Source organism: Neofelis nebulosa, chromosome 2, assembly GCF_028018385.1.
Source record: "Neofelis nebulosa isolate mNeoNeb1 chromosome 2, mNeoNeb1.pri, whole genome shotgun sequence".
Lineage (NCBI taxonomy): Eukaryota > Metazoa > Chordata > Mammalia > Carnivora > Felidae > Neofelis > Neofelis nebulosa.
In genome coordinates, this window is record NC_080783.1 from 69,659,880 (window position 1) to 69,682,031 (window position 22,152).

Genomic DNA, 22,152 nt, shown 5'->3' on the forward strand with positions numbered 1-22,152 from the left:
GAATTTTTTTTACCTCCTCTTTTATAAGAAGAAATAGATCTTAGATAACTAACATGAAAGATGGACCTTCCTACTATAGATTTTTTTTGTTTATTGTCTGTTCATTTATTTTTTGTTCTTGGGTGATAGAAAGCAAATCAAAAAAGGTGGTGGTTACTTGTGCTGCCATGAAACTATAGAAGCACTAGAAATTCTCTAATACTGATTGAGTGCAGCAATAACTGTATCTTTAAAGCCCTACCTGCAGACACACATTCTGAAAATAGATCCCTTGGTAGTGTTCTCAGACAATGTCTTCCTTTTTTGGTCAGCTGCAGGAGGATCCAAGCTCTTACACTTATATTTTTGATTTGTTAAGAAGAAATAAAATATATACAAGATATATTGTAGTTGAATTCTACCAAATCCAAGGTTTTTCAACTTTAACACTTTTTGCATTGAAGTTAATTGAGTACCAGGGAATAAAATGAGGCATCAAGTCCTTATTATCTACCTTCAGACACCCTTGATATAAAACCAGGGTTTAAAACCCTCTCTCCATACTTCCACTCCTTACTTGCATCGCCTGCAATTTTGAAGGAGCAGACAATACCCAAGCTCACTTGAAGGGATTTTGAGACCCAATAGGAAAAGATTACAGCAATTAGGTAAGTCAAGAACATTAAGAAATATACGTAGCAGTGCTAACTCCTATGGGTGTTAAGAAAGAGAAAATGTTTTCTGTGGCTTGGAAAAGGTGAAATGTGAGCTCCGTTATGATGACATAATGTTAATTTAAGGATGGGTGAGGAAAGGACTTTATAGCCAGAGGAATGGAGAGAAGCAAACAGAATTTAGACTAGAGACCAGCCTCATTGGAAGACCTCAGTATCTCCATTTAAAAGTTAAGAAAATAGAAGTACCAAGAACGTGGGATGTTTGCCTGGGATCACACATCTAATAAGTGACACTACCTGGATTTCCAACACTGTCACAACGCTTCGCCAATGAGGAGCCCAGGGTTTGCCTCCTGGGGACCAGAGAGAGAAATTAGCCTGGGTAGGAGAGGCAGGGCCTCTACTTAAAACCCATTCCTCCCACCCATTCCTATTTCTCAGTAGGTGTTTTGTTTTATTCCCTCAGTAGACTTTCATTCTGATTTCCTTTATTTTTCTTTTCATTATTTTTTTCCATTTCCATTTTGTTTTTCATTCTCAAGCTTTCTTACCTTTTTTTTAATGTTTGTTTATTTTTTGAGAGAGAGAGAGACAGAGTGTGAGCAGGGGGAGAGGCAGAGAGAGAGAGAGACACAGAATCTGAAGCAGACTCCAGGCTCTGAGCTTTCAGCACAGAGCCTGATGCGGGGCTCAAACTCACAACTGAGCCAGATTTGGATGCTTAACCAGCTGAGCCACCCAGGCACCCCTCAAGCTTTCTTAAATTAAGACTCTTATTAACTTGATTTCAGGATTCTCTGGCCACTACCTGAGAAACACAAAAATTCCTTTTTCTCTTACTTTTTGGTCTGCCTCATTCCGAGATTTCCTCTGAGAATGAAGGACAAAGAGCAAGTGAAGGACTGCAGCCCGAGCTGGACTGGCTAATTATTGCTTTGAAGGGATCTGATGGAAGCCTCCCATCAGCTTGAGTACAGGGCTCAGCTTTAACCTTCATAGTTCACGCACATTTAGCACCATAGAAACTGCTCCCTCTATAGATGTCCCCCTTCCTGTGTCACTTTTGCTTCCTTCTCCTCTTACACTTTCCTAGTCTAAATTTTCTGTCTCTCCCAACCTTTCATCTTGGTACATTTCCCTTTCCTTTTTATTTTACCCTACTTCTTTCCTTCTCCGTCAAAAATATGTAATGTATATGTGTGTGTATGTATATATATATATATATATATATATATATGTACATATATATAGTTGTACTATATGTATATGTACATATATATAGTTGTACTATAATTTAAAATACTTTTTGCATTGGTTTAAAAAGATCTTTCTTTCAAAATGTTAAGCAGGGTTTTCTTTACCCTTTTGCCTCTCAGAAAGAATTGATCTACATGGGTTTATCTTGGAACTGCTTTTATTCATCCTGTTAAAAGATAAACTGAGGCATTTAAAAATTTTGGAGAGTTTATTTCAGCAAAAATGGATTTGAATTGGACAGCATCCAATCTAGTAGGTTGAAAGGAGCTCTGAGGAGCTATACAAAATGAAAGACTTTTATTGGCAGAAGGAAGCAGGAACAAGGGAGTCATTCTGGGCAAAAAAGTGGGGGGCTGGCTATTGCAAGGTTGCTTTCTCATAGGGGATGGCAGGGGTCTATGAGGTAGATTACCTAACTAGTGCTGATCAGATAATTCCCAAGTGACTTGATTTCAAATTCCATTTCTGGGAAAGCCAAACCTGTAATTATGCCTCTATTTGGTCACCTAAGGCTTAGCCTAAGCGACTCCATTTGGAGTCTGTTTTATTTTTAACAAACCTATCCCCCTTCATTCAGTATTTTGATTTCCCACAAAGAAAAAAAAAACATCTTGTTTGAAACTTCTTGGATAAATAAATACATGGATGCTAAAAAGTAGCATCCTTCCCCTACAAAAAAAAAAAAAAGAAAGAAAGAAAGAAAAAAAAACTCTTTAACGTTCATTTTAACTTCTAGTCCTATTTTTTAAAGTTTAGGAAACTATTTTATCAACATTTGTTTCATCTTTAATAATTTATTGGCACTTCTGTCTTTCCCCAACCATGGGCCATTGATTCCATGTTATGCTACACACATACACACACTCACAAAGCGATCACATAATTTGCAAAGTAATGATGAAACAGCAACAGATTGATTCATTGCAAGACTTCAAAGCCTTTAATATGGTAATATGCATTGTGAATGTGCATTAATTCTTCATTTTCTTTTTCTCATAGCATTTCATGATAGAGCTAGTGCTCTACAAACATCCTGTGGGAAATGTTGTTTATGTATATATTATACAAAATAAGTAAATATCTCTATTAACTACATATCTCTTCTTTGACTACATAATAATAACAAAAGATTCCATTAAAGCTCTGTCAGAAAAAAAAATGAATCTAAACCAAGAAGTGCAGTATTGGTATTGTAGTGTGACCTAGCAGTACCTTAGAGAATCTATTCTAGGTTTCATGCTCCCTTGGTTCTTATGTTAAGAGTTAAAATATAGATTTGAGTTATAAACAGAGCTGACACACTAACAAAAATAGAACTTAAAATGGTCCATACCTATTTTTCCAAGACACCTTGAAAGGAAATTTTATACGGTAAAGATTTTGAGATTTAATTTAGAGATTAAAAAAACAGTAACATTTATCTATTAATAATTGGTACATCTGACTCTCAACGTTTGGTAGTTATCTTTATGGCACCTGATGTCTTTTTCCCAAAATGGAATTAGAATCTGACGACCATGTGTTCTCAGTATAAACACAGATATACACAGGCATACACAAAGATTGTAACAAGACTGCTTTACTGCCTTCTGCTATGTCTGCATCAGCTGGAATCTACATTTTTTGAAGTTGCTAAGTAAATTGAAAAGCCAGAAAAATTATGTCAAAAATAATATTTTTCCAATCTATGCACTGTGGATGATAAAATAGTATTTCTTTTAGGTACTCTTTTCTGAGTAGAGATCCACCTTTCCTCAACCTTGAAGGAAATTATGTTTTTTCAATTATAGACTCAGGTTGTATGTTTGCTGAGGGTTAAACAGATATTTAATAAATGTGCCATATTCAAAATGTGTTATCTTTCAAATCAGTTTAAGCCTCTCCTTGAAAATGGAGGCATGCTCATAGTTCTCCATTTTGGATTGTTAATCTACATTAAACATGACCCTTGCCAAAACTGATTAAGGTATTTTAACCTTCAGAGAGAAACATTAAGCATAGTCTATGTCAGGATGCTGACCTAATTTTTGAAACTTCAACAACACCAGTGACATCTTTGCAATTAATACAGCATCAAGCTTCCTTCAAAGGGCTTCAAAGGGACATGATGCTAAATCTGCAAAGACCTTCCAAGGTGAAAACTAGAAAATTAATAGAGGTGACCATGGGTTCAAGAGACTATATTTCTGTTTTCTTTTTTTGCTCCTCTCTTAGCTCCTACTGGGAAATCCCACACAGAGATGTTAATCCAAATTCCACCAGAACTTGCCTCAATATTTTCATGATGATTCATCAATGAAAAATCTTGTAGGATACAGGGTTTGGAACTAAGTCAGTGTTTGAATGGTTATCTTAGAACGGGTACAAAGGGTACAAAATTTCCTTAACTTTACTCTATCATTTGATGCTGACACATTGGATTTCATCACAGTTTTATATCTAGGGAACCCAATATGTTTCAAATGCTTTATCTCCTTTTTCCTCTTTCTTCATAGCATCATTTCAACAAAGACACGAAGTATTATTTCTTTTGTAAGAGAGGTCACATTGCACCAGGGAGTTTATAGAAAAGCTGGTCCTGTGCCATTCTAAATTTAGCAAGAAGATCCCAGTATGCACAGACATTTTGGTCTACATGATTGCTGGAGAGTCTGGGGCTTTGTTACAGAAGCTTATGAAAATAAATGTAACCCTCCACTACAGAAGCAACGAAGTACCCTTGAGTATCTCTAGACTCTGTTTAATTGAAGCTTTTCCCAGCAAAGCAACTTCTCTTTAAACATACAAAATTCCAGCCATATCTACACATAGTAATCAGGCTGCAGAGGGCAGAAAGAGTGGAGACAGTCCCTAAGGCAGTGTGGGTTCTATACAGAACCTAAAAGCTGGTACTTCTCTTGGAGCCAGAAATAAAGCATTCCATTGGCAGTAATAACTGGGAATAGCTGCTGAACTGTGCCCTCTTGAAAATGTGTTTTAAGGTTGCCTTCAATGGGAAGAAATGCATGATGTTAATAAGCACTAAATGATAATGAGACACTGTTTTATACATAATATAAAGACTGTACCATAAAAGACTGACATAGAAATTATGAATCAGGAGACTACAAAATGAATCCTATAAACAGAATTGTTTTGTCCTTCTTATATTTTTTTGTTTTAATTTGAGTTAGTTTCTAACATTTAAAAATTGGTAGGGTTTCACTCAAGAAACCATTTTCTGCCATCTCTTAAAAACTGGAGGACCTGAACAATCTAAGTGTCTATTGATGGATGAGTTGATTTAAAAATATGTGGTGTGTATATGTGTATAAACACGCATGTACTCTCTCTCTCTCTCTCTCTCTCTCTCTCTCTCTCTCACACACACACACACACACACACACACACACATACATTTCAGCCATGGAAAAGAGGGAAATCCTATCATTTGTGATGAAGTGGATGGACCTTGAGGGCATTATGCTAAGTGAAATAAGTCAAACAAAGAAAGATGAATACTGTATGACCTCACATGAAACTAAAAACATCAATCTCATGGAAATGGAGATTAGAATGGTGACTTCCCAAGGCAAAAGAGTTGGGGGAAAGAAGGAGTTGTTGGTCAGAGTACAAACTGTCAATATAAATGAACAAGTTCTGAGATCTAAGGGACAGCATGGTGACTTTAGTTAACAAAACCCTAATGCATACTTGAAAGTTGCTATGAGAGTAGAGCTTTAATGTTCTCGCTGTAACAACGAAGTGGTAATTATGTGAGGTGAAGGATGGCTTAACTAACTTTATTGTAGTTAACATTTTGTTAATATATATGTTAGCATGTCATTACATTGCATACCTAAACACAATGCTACTTGTCAATTGTATCTCACTAAAGTTGGGAACGCATTAAAAAATTAAATTGGAAGACAGGGCAATTGTGGGCCAACATTACTTCAGGTCAACAATGAGCTGAAGCGCACATCACCTTACTCCCTATACTTGGTCTGTTTTGCATGTTATTTGAGCATCTGAATTCGCAAATCCTGCTCTAAGAGTTGCTTGAGATATATATAAAAACTGCCTCAGATATCACCTAGAGGCTCCAAATAGTATAGATAGTGACTTCTAGAAGATGAGATCTAGAAACATAAGGATTTAAATCACTGTAATTTGTCATAAAGGAAGCCCAGAAGCAGGTACGACAAGTACATTACAGAATTAATGTGGAAAAATTAGATAATACCTGTTAAGTACGCGCAACCACGGCTGGCACGTAACAGGTATTCAGTAAATAATCCTTAAAGGAATTATATTAAAACCATCAAACGTTATATTAAAACCACTAAACAACTAATCTAATGTGAATATTTAAGTATTGCAAAACTCACACTCAGGAATGACCGAAGCCTTGTGAATCTACATTCCTCATCATGAACACTTAAGATTGCCATGGGCGCCTGGGTGGCTCAGTCGGTTGGGCATCCTATTTCAGCTCAGGTCATGGTCTCATGGTCTGTGAGTTCGAGCCCCGTGTCAGGCTCTGTGCTGACAGCTTGGAGCCTGCTTCGGATTCCGTGTCTCCCTCTCTCACTGCCCCTCCCTCACTCATGCTCTGCCTCTCTGTCAAAAATAAATAAACATTAAAAATAATTTTTTTTTAAATAATAAAAAAAAAAGATTGCCATACACATTCATCTGCTGGGGCTTTTTGAAAAGCCCTGGGATTTCAAGGAAGGTCCCTGGGTTTGGTGTACAGTATAATGACCTGTCTCCTGAAACAGACAGGGAGTTCTCTTCATGAAGATCTTAAGTCACAAAGAAATTGAACCCATAACTACTTTCAGTGACATAGAAACATTTAACATGTGACAGTTACATACAATATATTTTTGTAACACATTACATTTAATGTGCTCTCACATGCATTGACTCCTTCATGTCATATAACAATTCTGAAAAGTCGGGAAAGCATATATTCTTGCTCCGCTTAACAGTTTTTGACGATAAAAATGCATTTTGTCCAAGAACAACAACAACAACAAAATCATTTGAAAAGCCGTGAGTAGAACTTGGCCTATTTCCTTTTTTGTTAACATTTTTTAAAATATTTATTTATTTTTCAGAGAGAGAGAGAGAGACAAAGTGTGAGTGGGGGAGGGGCAGAGAGAGAGACACACACGGAATCCAAAGCAGGCTTCAGGCTCTGAGCTGTCAGCACAGAGCCCAACGGGTGGCTTGAACCCATGAACCATGAGATCATGACCTGAACAAGCAGAAGGCGGACACTCAACGGAATGAGCCACCCAGGTGCTCTGGGCCTCTTTTCTACCAATAATAAAATTTTGGAATGCATTCTTTAAGTATCTAAATTATCTGCAATTGGGATAAATGTTAAAAGAGAAAAAGGTACAATTGTTAAGAATGTAGATTCTTAACATTCTTACTCTGGATGTTATCATTCTGGGTGTGTTGCTTAAGAGCCCACACCTTGCCAAGTTAATATATACATTTTAAGCGTTATTCTTCTCATTTGTAAAATGTACATAATTGTAGTTACCTTACAGAATTGTGGAAAAAATGAGATGATATCTGTTTAGTATGTGCAACTGTGGCTGGCACATAACAGGTATTCAGTAAATAATCCTTAAAGGAATTATATTGAAATTCGTAAGAATAGATAGAGAATTTGAATTTACCTACCTGGCTGAAAAACTGATTTAGGTTATTTTAATGTAACTTTCTCAAGAGCACGTATGTAAAAAAAAATGCTCAGTGTGGAATTTAACTTAGATAACTGAATGTATACGTGCCAAGACTCCTATAAAGATGCCAGAATGGTACTTGGGAAACAAATTGCTGTTGGATTCTATTACTCTTTTTTGTGCTGCAAGATTTTTTTAAAACTCATTTTATTTTTGTTGACAGGATATTTTTAATACTTGAAATGCTGTCGGGCACAATGCTTTTTAACAGTTTATTTCACATTTGCATTAACAAATGGAAACATTCTAAACCAATGCTTTCTCCATTACAATTGTGAGATATTCTGTAAAGCTATAGGAAAGTTGCAATCTTCCTTTTAGTTTGCAGCAAGGGTGATTTTTTTTTTCTTTCTGTCCTTCAGATTTGCTATAATTCTCTTCCTGGGTAATGAGAAACAGGTGTACATGAGTCAAAACTCGTTAAAATGAACACCAAGCCAGGCTCATATTTCTCTGTGTACCATGTAACAGATACAGTGTTCTCACATTTAAATAAGTATAAATGCTTGATTTTTGCCTGATTATTGTTCATTGGAAAAGGATCTTGACAAAATTGCGATACCATTGATTTTTAATCTATGAACTATATACTAATGAAACACAACCAAACTGCATATTCTTTTTTTTTTAATTTATTTATTTGAATTTGAATTCAAGTTAGTTAACATACAATGTAGTATTGGTTTTTGGAGTAGAACCCAGTGATTCATTACTTACATATAACACCCAGTGCTCATCCCAACAAGTGCCCTCCTCAATGCCCATCATCCATTTAGCCCATCCTGCCACCCAACACCCCTCCAGCAACCCTCAGTTTGTTCTCTGTATTTAAGAGTCTCTTATGGTTTGCCTCCCTCTGTGTTTTTATCTTATTCTTCCTCCCCTTCCCTTATGTTCATCTGTTTTGTTTCTTAAATTCCACATATGAGTGAAATCGTAAGATACTTGTTTTTCTCTGACTGACTTATTTCACTTAGGGCAATATATTTGAATCCCTAGGGTATCTCAGATTGTATGGACACGTTTTCTATCTGACAATTCTCCATTGCCAGTTACCTTTTACAATCTTTGTTCTAAGAAAGAGAATGCATATTATTGAATACGTCAGAATAAGTCAAATTCCTTGAATTTCATGAAATAATTTGGATTGCAGAATTTCACTAGTGGTGATGTTTTAAATTAAACTGGTAAGATTTTCTTGATTATTTGCACTTGTAAACTGGAATGAGATAACTTGTTAATCATTACCAACAAATGTTTAATCATTAAAAATACTGTCATTGTGACAGCTAGTATTTATAAAGCGCTTCCTAGGGGCGCCTGGGTGGCTCAGTCGGTTGGGCGGCTGACTTCGGCTCGGGTCATGATCTCACGGTCCATGGGTTCGACCCCTGCAATGGGCTCTGTGCTGACAGCTCAGAGCCTGGAGCCTGTTTCAGATTCTGTGTCTCCCTCTCTCTGACCCTCCCCTGTTCATGCTCTGTCTCTCCCTGTCTCAAAAATAAATAAAACGTTAAAATAAAAAAAAAATTATAAAGTGCTTCCTATATGTCAACCTTGTGCTTTATATACGTTATTTCATTTAATCCTTGCAACATTATTCTCAGGCTTCACTCAAGATATATTTACTCAGAATCTGCATTTTTTTAAAGGCTACTGTTCTCAAACATTAAAGGTTGAGAAACACCGCTTTAAGTCTTATTCTGAATCAAATACATGAAATCGAACACTGTCTGCTAACACAAATAAAGGTCATTCTCAAAGTTATTATATCTGTTACAGTGAGACATCCATGATTATTGTAAAGTGTATTTGGAAAACCTACAATCCTCAAGTGGCTAACATTCAATGAAAGTTATCTTCTCTGTTCATTGTTCTTTAATCATAAAATTTACTTAACCTTACAGAACAGTATATTATAAATTGTACATTTGAGGTGGTGACTACTTTTAATTGATTTTTAAACAAGTCAAACAAGAATATTCATTCTTATAAAATATCCCAATGATAAAAATAATTATAGAAAAAAAAGCTGTGCGTTCTTTTCCCTACGTCTATAATTTCTTATTTCTCCTAGAGTTAATAGTTAAGTGCCCTTTCAGATATTTCTATTCTTGTGTGTGTGTGTGTGTGTGTGCACATGTGTGCATGCCATTACACATATAGATACATGAGTGCTTTATATACAAATTTACTTAGAGAGATAGAAACTAATATAGGTAATATGTGTAAATCTGTAAAATGTGTCATAAATTTTGTTATAGGGAAAAAAAGTGTTTATGTCTGAATTCCAAATACATCCCCATTTTTCCAGCAATGGGAAGTTTATTTTTTCCCATTTTTGGTAAATGCAGTCAAATCAGGAATTCCTCAATTTATTCAGAGGCATCTGTAAGTTTCAAGGGCTTACATAACATAATGACATCAACAGGAGTACTCCGGATCTTGGTCACCACCTCTCTCTGCAGTATCTGCTGAGATGATCATACTCACATTAGGAATCAGGTCATACTCAGAACTATGGCTTTCATTGCTATTTGTTCCTGCTTCTCCACAGGGGTTCACAGGGTCTCTGAGATTGGAATAGGTCTACTTACCGAGGAACCCTGAGGTAGCCATTTCTATTACTCTCCTGTGCCATGGTATCACAAAGAACTTTGAGGGCACTGGCCTCCCCTCAGGTCCCTTGGCAGAAGATGGAACTTAGGCCCTGCTTACTATCAGGTCTTTCTAAGTTGATCTAGGAGTTTTGTTGATCATCTCTGATCATAGGAGGGAAGCCTAGGGTCCTTTCTCAGCAGATCTCGCCAGAGTCTAACATTCTTGCTACTTTCTCTAGTGAAGCAAATTTTATCTTTGGGGGGGAGTCTCTCCTCAGTTCCAATAATTATCGCTATTTGTTATCTTGTAGAATTCGCCACAACCTCTCATATATTTTGAATATAGTGGTGTTAGCATCATTTTGCTTTTACATTTCAGTATCTTTCAATAAAATACCACTTTATCAAGTTTAGAAACTTTCCTCCTATTTCTGACTTACCATTTGTTACTATCTGCCAAATCTTTTACTTTGGTTTTGTCTGTGAGACAATTAATTACTTATAGATTCCCTAATGTTGAGTCATTTTTGTATTTTAGGACAAATCCTACCCGTTTACAATACCAAGTCTGTTAGTACACTATTAGAGTCAATTTATAATAAATATTTTATCCAGGAACTTTACATCTATGTTCATAAGATGGGTTTACTTTACTCTCTCTTTTATTAACTTTATGTTTTTATTTTAGTGTTTCAGCATTGTTATCAATGTCCTTGATATAGGAAACATGTGTCACTATTAAAGAACTAATGAACAGGGTGGGGAGGAGCCAAGATGGCGGAACAGCATGGAAGTTTTTTGTGTGTCTCGCGTCCATGAAATACAGCCAGACCAACACTAAACACATCCTGCACACCTAGAAAGCTGATTGGAGGATTAGCACAACAATCTGCACAACCTGAACCACAGAATTCAGCAGGTACGTGGCACGAAGAGGTGAACTTGGGGAGCAAAAAGTGGCAGGAAGGGAGGTGCTTTTGCCAGAGGAGAGAGGACGGAGACGGGGGGGGGGGGGGGAGGGGAGAATAAGGGAAAAGCACCCCTCCCCAAAAGCAGTTGGAGAGAAAGTGGAAAATTGGAAACAGCCGCAGGGGCTAAACTAAAATGGGAGAACAGAGACAGGGTTTAAATTCCATTGACACTGTAAACAAGGGGAACACAAAGTCTACAACTCCACAGCTCGATACCTGGCGGTGCTCTGGTAGGAAGGGCGAATCCCCAGGAACAGAGTGGGGTCCAGGAGATTCTCGGGCCACACGGGGAAAAGCGGTTCCACTGCTGGAAGGACATTTGGTAGAGACTGTTGAAGCCACCTGGTCCCAGCAGACCCCAGAAAATGGCCACATTCGCTGGTGCCGGAACAAGGTCGTTAAGGGTGAAGCCTGGTGTGCCAGAGGTATGTTGTGATTTTCCATAATCCCTGAAACGCTGCTACACTATCCCGCGAACTTTTTCTGGAGCGGGCTGGCACCTGGCCGAAATCTCGGGGCACCGGCAGCAGCAGGGTCTAGCAGGCGTTCTTGGGTGCAGCTGGCATTCGGCCATTGCTCGGTGAGACCCTCCCGCAGAGGGGCGGAACGGGTCAAAGCCACAGTTCTTCAGAAGTAAGGAGCCGGGGAAAACAGCCGCATCACAGGCAAAACTCAGGGGAGAGGTACTGCCTGGGGCCTAGTCACGGAGAGTGGAAAAGCGGGGAGTGGATGAAAGCTGAAGACAGAGGACGGGTGCGCGATTGCTGATCCGGGAGAACAGACTGGGTGGCTATCTGGTGCAATTTTCACCGCTCCCACGCATGCGCATACTCACCTGTGAGCACCACAAGAATCCACCCCAGTAGGCTAGCAGCGCCATCTAGTGGAGAGCAGAGCTGTTACACTGAGCCCCGCCCAACTGGGCCCACTTGGCTCTTCTAGAACACAAGTCTCACTGCCGGTTTAGTTTATGGACTATAAAGTGCTACATAGACTGACTTCTAAGGGAAAACAAAGTAATTTCAGTCCTACTTCAATCTGTTAGCTGGTTCATCTATTCAATTTTCTTTCTTTCTTCCTTTTTTGTCTTTTTCTCTTTTACACTTCTTTTCTTTTTTTGAATACAGAAAGAGAAAAAATTCATTTTTATTTTCAATTTGTATTAAAAATATTTTTATTTAATTCTTATTACTATATTTTTTACTTTTGTGTATTTTTTTCAAATTTTATTTTACTTCCATCATTTTATTTTATTTTATTTTATTTTATTTTTAATATGAAATTTATTGTCAAATTGGTTTCCATACAATACCCAGTGCTCATCCCAAAAGGTGCCCTCCTCAATACGCATCACCCACCCTTCCCTCCCTCCCACCCCCCATCAACCCTCAGTTCTCAGTTTTTAAGAGTCTCTTATGCTTTGGCTCTCTCCCACTCTAACCTCTTTTTTTTTTTTCCTTCCCCTCCCCCATGGGTTTCTGTTAAGTTTCTCAGGATCCACATAAGAGTGAAATCATATGGATCTGTCTTTCTCTGTATGATTTATTTCACTTAGCATAACACTCTCCAGTTCCATCCACGTTGCTACAAAAGGCCATATTTCATTCTTTCTCATTGCCACATAGTATTCCATTGTGTATATAAACCACAAATTCTTTATTAATTCATCATTTGATGAAACGTACAGACACCACAGTGACTCCATCGTTTTATTTTAGTCTACTTCGGTGTATTCACCTTTTCAAATTTTCAAACAATTTCCTTTTTATTTTTTTTTCCTTTTCTTTTTTTCTCTTTTCTTTTTCTTGAATGCAGAAAGAGAAAAACTTCATTTTTACTTTCAATTTCTATTAAAAATATTTTATTTAATTTTTTTACTATATTTTTTGCTTTTATGCAATTTTTTTCAAATTCTATTTTACTTCCATCATTTCATTAGTCTACCACAGTGTATTCACTTTTTCAAATTTTCAAACGATTTCCATTTTTTTCTTTCTTTTTTTAAAATCTTTTTTCTCTTTTTTGTTTCTTATTTTCTTGAATACAGAAAAAGAAAAAAATTATTTGTTTTTAATTTTTATTAAAAATATTTTTCTTTAATTTTCTCTACTGTATTCTTTACTTTTGTGTATATTTTTTCAAATTCAATTTTACCCCCATCATTTCATTTTAATCTACTTCAGTGTATTCATTTTTTCAAATTCTCAAACGATTTCCTTTTTTTCCTTCCCCTGCCCTGCTTTTTTTTTCTCTAATCTGTCAAACCACTTTCAACACCCAGACCAAAACACACTTAGGATCTGGCATCATCTATTCGATTTGTGTGTGTGTGTGTGTGTTTGTGTGTGTGTGTGTGTGTGTTTAATTTTTAATTTTAATATATTTTTAATTTTAATTTTTTTATTAAAAATTTTCTACCTCATTATTTCCTTTTCTCCCTTCAAAATGACAAAATGAAGGAATTCACCCCAAAAGAAAGAGCACAAAGAAACGGCAGCCAGGGATTTAACCAACACAGATACAAGCAAGATGTCTAAACCAGAATTTAGAATCACGATAATAAGAATACTAGCTGGAGTCGAAAATAGATTAGAATCCCTTTCTGCAGAGATAAAAGTAGTAGAAAATAGCCAGAATGAAGTTAAAAATGCTATAACTGAGCTGCAATCACGGATGGATGCAGAGGCAACAAGGATGGATGAGGCAGAACAGAGAATCAGCGATATAGAGGACAAACTTATAGAGGATAATGAAGCAGAAAAAAAGAGGGAGATTAAGGCAAAAGAGCACGATTTAAGAATTAGAAAAATCAGTGACTCGGGGCGCCTGGGTGGCGCAGTCGGTTAAGCGTCCGACTTCAGCCAGGTCACGATCTCGCGGTCCGTGAGTTCGAGCCCCGCGTCAGGCTCTGGGCTGATGGCTCGGAGCCTGGAGCCTGTTTCCGATTCTGTGTCTCCCTCTCTCTCTGCCCCTCCCCCGTTCATGCTCTGTCTCTCTCTGTCCCAAAAAATAAATAAAAAACGTTGAAAAAAAAATTAAAAAAAAAAAAAAAAAAGAAAAGAAAAATCAGTGACTCACTAAAAAGGAACAACATCAGAATCATAGGGGTCCCAGAAGAGGAAGAGAGAGAAATAGGGATAGAAGGGTTATGTGAGCAAACCATAGCAGAAAACTTTCCTAACCTGGGGAAAGACACAGACATCAAAATCCAAGAAGCACAGAGGACCCCCATTAGATTCAACAAAAACCGACCATCAACAAGGCATATCATAGTCAAATTAACAAAATACTCAGGCAAAGAGAGAATCATGAAAGCAGCAAGGGAAAAAAAGTCCCTAACCTACAAGGGAAGACAGATCAGGTTTGCAGCAGACCTATCCACAGAAACTTGGCAGGCCAGAAAGGAGTGGCAGGATATATTCGGTGTGCTGAATCAGAAAAATATGCAGCCAAGAATTCTTTATCCAGCAAGGCTGTCATTCAAAATAGAAGGAGAGATAAAAAGTTTCCCAGACAAACAAAAATTAAAGGAGTTTGTGACCACTAAACCAGCCCTGCAAGAAATTTTAAGGGGGACTCTCTGAGGGGAGAAAAGATGAAAACATATGGACCAGAGACCACCAGAAACTCCAACTCTACAAGCATCATAATGGCAATAAATTCATATCTTTCAGTACTCACTCTAAAAGTCAATGGATTCAATGTTCCAATCAAAAGACATAGGGTAACAGAATGGATAAGAAAAGATCCATCTATATGCTGTTTATAAGAGACCCACTTTTGACCTAAAGACACCTTCACGTTGCAAGTAAGGGGATGGAGAACCATCTATCATGCTAATGCTCAACAAAAGAAAGCCAGAGTAGCCATACTTATATTAGACAATCTAGACTTTAAAATAAAGACTGTATCAACAGATGCAGAAGGGCATTGTATCATAATCAAGGGGTCTATCCACCAAGAAGACCTAACAATTGTAAACATTTATGCGCCAAATGTGAGAGCACCCAAATATACAAATTAATTAATCACAAACATAAAGAAACTCATTGATAGTAATACCATAATAGTAGGAAACTTCAACACCCCACTCACAACAATGGACAGATCATCTAATCAAAAAATCAACAAGGAAACAATGACTTTGAATGACACACTGGAATAGATGGACTTAACAGATATATTCAGAACAATTCATCCTAAATCAGCAGCATATACATTCTTCTCCAGTGCACATGGAACATTCTCCAGAATAGACCATATACTGGGACACAAATCAGCCCTAAGTAAGCACAAAAATATCAAGATCATACCACGCAAATTTTCAGACTACAACGCTATGAACCTCTAAATCAACCACAAGAAACAATTTTGGAAAGGTAACAAATACTTGGAGACTGAAGAACATCCTACTAAAGTATGAATGGGCTAACCAAGAAGTTAAAGAGGAAATTAAAAAGTATATGGAAGTCAATGAAAATGATAACACCACAACCCAAAACCTCTGGGACACAGCAAAGGCAGTCATAAGAGGCAAGTATATAGCAATCCAGGCCTTCCTAAAGAAGGAAGAAAGATCTCAGATATACAACCTAATTTAAGCCTTAAGGAGCTGGAAAAAGAACAGCAAATAAAACCCCAAAACAGCAGAAGACAGGAAATAAAGATTAGAGCAGAAATTAATGCTATCGAAACCAAAAAAAAAACAAAAAAAAACAAAAAAAACAAAAAAACCCCACAAAAAACAGTAGAACAGATCAATGAAACCAGAAGCTTGTCCTTTGAAAGAATTAACAAAATTGATAAACCACTAGCCAGTTTGATCAAAAAGAAAAAGGAAAGAACCCAAATAAATAAAATCAAGAATGAAAGAAGAGAGATCACAACCAACACAACAGAAATAAAAACAATAATAAGAGAATATTATGAGCAATTATATGCCAATAAAATGGGCAATCTGGAAAAAAACGGACAAATTCCTAGAAACATATACAACACCAAAACTGAAACAGGAAGAAAGAGAAAATGTGAACGGACCCATAACCAGTAAGGAAATCGAATTAGTAATCAAAAATCTGCCAAAAACGAGATTCCAGGGCCAGATGGCTTTCCAGGGGAATTCTACCAAACATTTAAGGAAGAGTTAACACCTATTCTCTTGAAACTGTTCCAAAAAATAGAAATGGAAGGAAAACTTCCAAACTCTATGAAGCCAGCATTATCTTGATTCCAAAACTGGATAGAGACCCTACTAAAACGGAGAACTACAGACCAATTTCCCTGATGAACATGGATGCAAAAATCCTCAACAAGATATTAGCCAATTGGATCCAACAATACATTAAAAAAATTGTTCACGACCAAGCAGGATTTATACCTGGGATGCAGGGCTGGTTCAATATTCGTGAAACAATTAACATGATTCATCATATCAATAAAAGAAAGGACAAGAACCATATGATCCTCTCAATAGATGCAGAGAAAGCATCTGACAAAATACAGCATCCTTTCTTGATAAAATCCCTTAAGAAAGTAGGGATAGAAGGAGCATACCTCGAGATCATAAAAGCTATATATGAACAACCCAATGCTAATATCATCCTCAATGGGGAAAAACAGAGCTTTCCCCCTAAGGTCAGGAACAAGACAGGGATGTCCACTCTTGCCACTGTTATTCAACATAGTATTGGAAGTCTTAGCTTCTGCAATCAGACAACACAAAAAATAAAAAGCATCCAAATAGGCCAGGAGGAGATCAAACTTCCACTCTTCACAGATGACATGATACTCCATTTGGAAAACCCAAAAGATTCCACAAAACACTGCTAGAATTGATTCATGAATTCAGCAAAGTTCCAGGATGTAAAATCAATGCACAGAAATTGGTTGCATTCCTATACACCAACAATGAAGCGACAGAAAGAGAAATCAAGGAATCGATCCCAAATACAGTTGCACAAAAACCATAAAATACCTAGGAATAAATCTAACCAAAGAGGTGAAAAATCTATACACTGAAAACTATAGAAAGCTTATGAAAGAAATTGAAGAAGACACAAAAAAAATGGAAAAAGATTCCATGCTCCTGGATAGGAAGAACAAATATTGTTAAAATGTCAATACTACCCAAAGCAATCTACATATTTAGTGCAATCCCTATCAAAGTAACACCAGCATTCTTCACAGAGCTAGAACAAATTATCCTAAAATTTGTATGTAACCAGAAAAGACCCTGAATAGCCAAAGCAATCTTGAAAAAGGAAACCAAAGCAAGAGGCATCACAATCCTGGACTTCAAGCTATACTACAAAGCTGTAATCATCAAGACAGTATGGTACTGGCACAAAAACAGACACTCAGATCAATGGAACAGAATAGAGAACCCAGAAATGGACCCACAAACGTATGGCCAACTAATCTTTGACAGAGCAGGAAAGAATATCCAATGGAATAAAGACAGTCTCTTCAGCAAGTGGTGCTGAGAAAACTGGACAGAGACATGCAGAAGAATGAACCTGGACCACTTTCTTACACCATACACAAAAATAAACTCAAAATGGATGAAAGACCTCAATGTAAGACAGGAAGCCATCAAAATCCTTAAGGAGAAAGCAGGCAAAACTCTCTTTGATCTTGGCTGCAGCAACTTCTTATTCAACACATCTCTGGAGGCAAGGGAAACAAAAGCAAAAATGAACTACTGGGACCTCATCAAAATAAAAATCTTCTGTACAGTTAAGGAAACAATCAGCAAAACTAAAAGGCAACTGACAGAATGGGAGAAGATGTTTGCAAATGACATATCACAGATAAAGGGTTAGTATCCAAAATCTATAAAGAACTTATCAAATTCAACATCCAAAAAACAAATTAATCCAGTGAAGAAATGGGCAAAAGACATGAATAGACACTTCTCCAAAGAAGACATCCAGATGGCCAACCGACACAAGAAAAAATGCTCAACATCACTCATCGTCAGGGAAATACAAATCAAAACCACAATGAGATACCACCTTATACCTGTAAGAATGGCTAACATTAACAACTCAGGCAACAACAGATGTTGACGAGGATGCGGAGAAAGAGGATCTCTTTTGCATTATTGGTGGGAATGCAAGCTGGTGCAGCCACTCTGGAAAACAGTATGGAGGTTCCTCAAAAAACTAAAAACAGAACTACCCTACAACCCAGCAATTGCCCTACTAGGCATTTATCCACAGGATACAGGTGTGCTGTTTCAAAGGGACACATGCACCCCCATGTTTATAGCACCACTATCAACAATAGCTAAAGTATGGAAAGAGCCTAAATGTCCATTGATGGATGAATGGATAAAGAAGATGTGGTATATATATACAATGGAGTATTACTCGGCAATCAAAAAAGAATGAAATCTTGCCATTTGTAACTACGTGGATGGAACTGGAGGGTATTATGCTAAGTGAAAATAGAGAAAGACAAATATCATATGACTTCACTCATGAGGACTTTAAGAGACAAAAAAGATGAACATAAAGGAAAGGAAACAAAAATAATATAAAAACAGGGAGGGGGACGAAACAGAAGAGATTCATAAATATGGAGAACAAACTGAGGGTTACGGGAGGGTTTGTGGGAGGGCAGATGGGCTAAACAGGTAAGGGGCACTAAGGAATCTACGCCTGAAATCATTGTTGCACTATATGCTAACTAATTTGGATGTAAATTTTAAAAAATAAGAAATGCAAAATAAAAAATTAGGGAAAAAAAGAACTAAGGAACAGTTGTCATATTCTGTCTTTATTCTGTCTTATTCAGCTGTTCAAATTTTCATGGCTCTCCTGTGCTTTATATTCTATCACAATTAACTGAGCTTAGTGTATGTCCCCTTGCACTTCAATTCTATATTATTTTAGTAACAGGTATGCCGCCGATAACACTACATTCTAAAACATTTTATGTATCATTGCTAAAGTAATTTTCTCAGATCTTTTCATTGCCACATTTTCATTCCTTTTCAAAAATCCATTCCCAATACTAATTCACTTGTGAAAATGGAGCTTTAATCAGATAAAGGTTGGATAAATCTATTTTCTACTGTTGACAATCATAATAAAATATGGTTAAAAAGCACATATTAAATAATAATATGAATAAATAAGGCTTTAATAACACTTTAACATTTAATTCTGAAGGCACTTTAGAATCTGTTAGAACAATATAAGAATCTATATTAAATAATTTATCTTTGTATGGTGCTATAAAATGGGAGGAAGACCCTTATGGTTTGGGTTTCTAGATAAAACAAAATTTTCTCCAAATTCAAGGGGAAAAAATTGACAATAAATTGACAACAACATTATATTTGTTACTCTGTGTGAACATATGTGGTATTTGTATTTAAGATTTAAAGAAGCAAATATTGTCAGTTGTAATTTATAAAAGAAAATGTGTATACTTGTCATTCATCAAAAATTTGGAATGTTTTTGTTTATATGTCATCTTGAGAAAATTAAATTTATCTTGGCTAAATATAGAGCTCAAGTTTCATTGATTCTACTGAGTCTCATCTGTCTTTGCAGAAGGTACAGTTTTCACTCATTTTTGGAAAAGATACATCTATATATCAAACTTCGCATATATATGTATATAAACCTCATGTACATATATATTGCCATATAAATTAATATAAATATACACATTGCCATATCAATTAATACAAATATACGCTAATGTGACAAACTTCAAATCCATTCAGGTGAAGTGAGAGAACAGAACCCATGAAAATGTAAAGAGCTGTGAAAACAAGGGTGACTCAAATTTCCGAAATACATATTGGACAATGTAACTTGAAGTGAAATAGCACTTATTTCCAGCATCAGAAAAGTATACACAAATCTATGTGGTTGGATCTATTTTGGTCTATAGGCTACATTTTAATTTTTATGCCAGTGTAGCTAAGTTTAGTAATCCTCTCTTCTCTTTTACCAGCTGTAAAACAACACTTTTGGAATAAAAAATATGCTCTTTACTGTAACCTGCTTAATATGCATTTTTAAAAGTTTATTTCTTTTGAGAGAGAGAGAGGGAGCACGCACAAGTCGGGGAGGGACACAGAGAGAGGGAGAAAGAGAATCCCAAGCAGGCTTCATGCTGTCAGTGAAGAGCCCAACGCAGGGCCCAAACTCACGAACTGTGAGATCATGAGCCCAGCCAATCTCAGGAGTCGAGTTCTACGCTTAACAGACTGAACCACTCAGGTGCCCCTAATATGCATTTTTAAATTTTAGTTTTATCATATGACTCAGATGTATGATTTCTTTCAGGCAATAAATAGATTATCAACCCTACCCCCTCCCTTATGCCTTTGTACAGTGTATTAATTCTAACAATTGACACTTAGACCCAGGTTACGGGATGGAGCCCGAAAGCACTACTGAAATTAAATGTCATACAATTTTTGGAATAGGGGCTTGAAATAAAAATTAAACTGAATTATAGAAAAAATATAGTCCTTATAGACATGATTTTGTATACTGAAATTCATGCTGTATATAATCATACATTTTATTATTGTTTTGAAAAGGCGAATGCAAAAGAAATAGCCTTCCAAGCAGGAAGAATAGCCTATGGATAGGTGAAAAGTGAAATTGAAGGTTTCATATTGTATGTAGAGAAGGTGTGGCTTCTGACACAAAGTAGCTGCAAAATAGGTATTTGTTGAACATGCCGGATTAAGAGATGACACCAGTAGCTGGTGAAACATTTTGCTTTTCTTTAGGAAGGACTTGTATCCTTAAGTCCAGTGTATGTAAAAATGCTTAAGAGGCCTACCTGTTGAATGTCCAAAAACTTTTCATATATTCCCATTTGTGTTTCCTACCCCAAACTTAAAATCTAAACATCCCAAATAAAACAACTGTCTATAGCCTCACCTGATCCAAATTAACTGTAATCTAGCACTCCTTCTGCATCCCTTTAGTTGCTGGATATCATACATCCAATACCCAGGTCCAGATATATCTGCAACCTCTTGGGTCCCCTAATCCAAGTGTGCCTCAATGTCCCTCGTCATCTACCAGGACAGACTCCTCACTGGCTGATGATAGTCGGATATGTATGATCCCGTTCAGCTGATTTTGTTTTTGAGCTTTTTCCCCATGTGGTACATCTACAGTATTTCTGTTATACAGTATATGTATTCCTCAAGGATCTTGTCAGTAACTTAAATATATTCAAGGTTTAATAAATAGATTCAATATTGTAGACTTCATTCTTTCACATGTTTTTATACTTTTTCATAATTTTCGCTTTTTAACATTTTTTTAATCACATTAGTCCCTAAATTGGTCCTTTTACCTGTTTTCTACGTACTTACGTAGAACTGAACATTATTTCTTCACCTTTATAAAAATGTGTTGAGATTTCTATTTTCATATTTGAGCTTCACTGACCTTTTTTTGTAAATTACTATTTTGTGCTAGTGACTCAAACCTAGTTAGCTTTATGACCTCCTAATATTCCTAATAAAAGCACATAGCTTTTCTCAACACATGATTATGTGTCCTAATTAATTAATTTAGTCATTATTTTTTATGGTAGTTCGGATAACTTTGCCCTTTACATTTTACTTTTTATTACTAGGGCTTTAAGCAAGGTTTTTCAATGAAAGTTCAAATGTATAGGAGGTTTATTTGGAATCTTATAAAGATACTGTAAATAATTGAAGCAGGAACTGCCTCCACCTTAAACGAAGGAAAGTGAGGCTTAGCAAAGTTGGGCACCTTATCAAAAGCCATTCAACTAATGGCATTTTCAAAAAGAATATATAGCTTATTCTGAACGTTTGTTGGCTAAACTTCTGTTTCTAAACTACAACAATATCACACCACATGAATAGAAAATTAATCATAAATTCAAATGGAAGGGGATTTACGACTTAAAA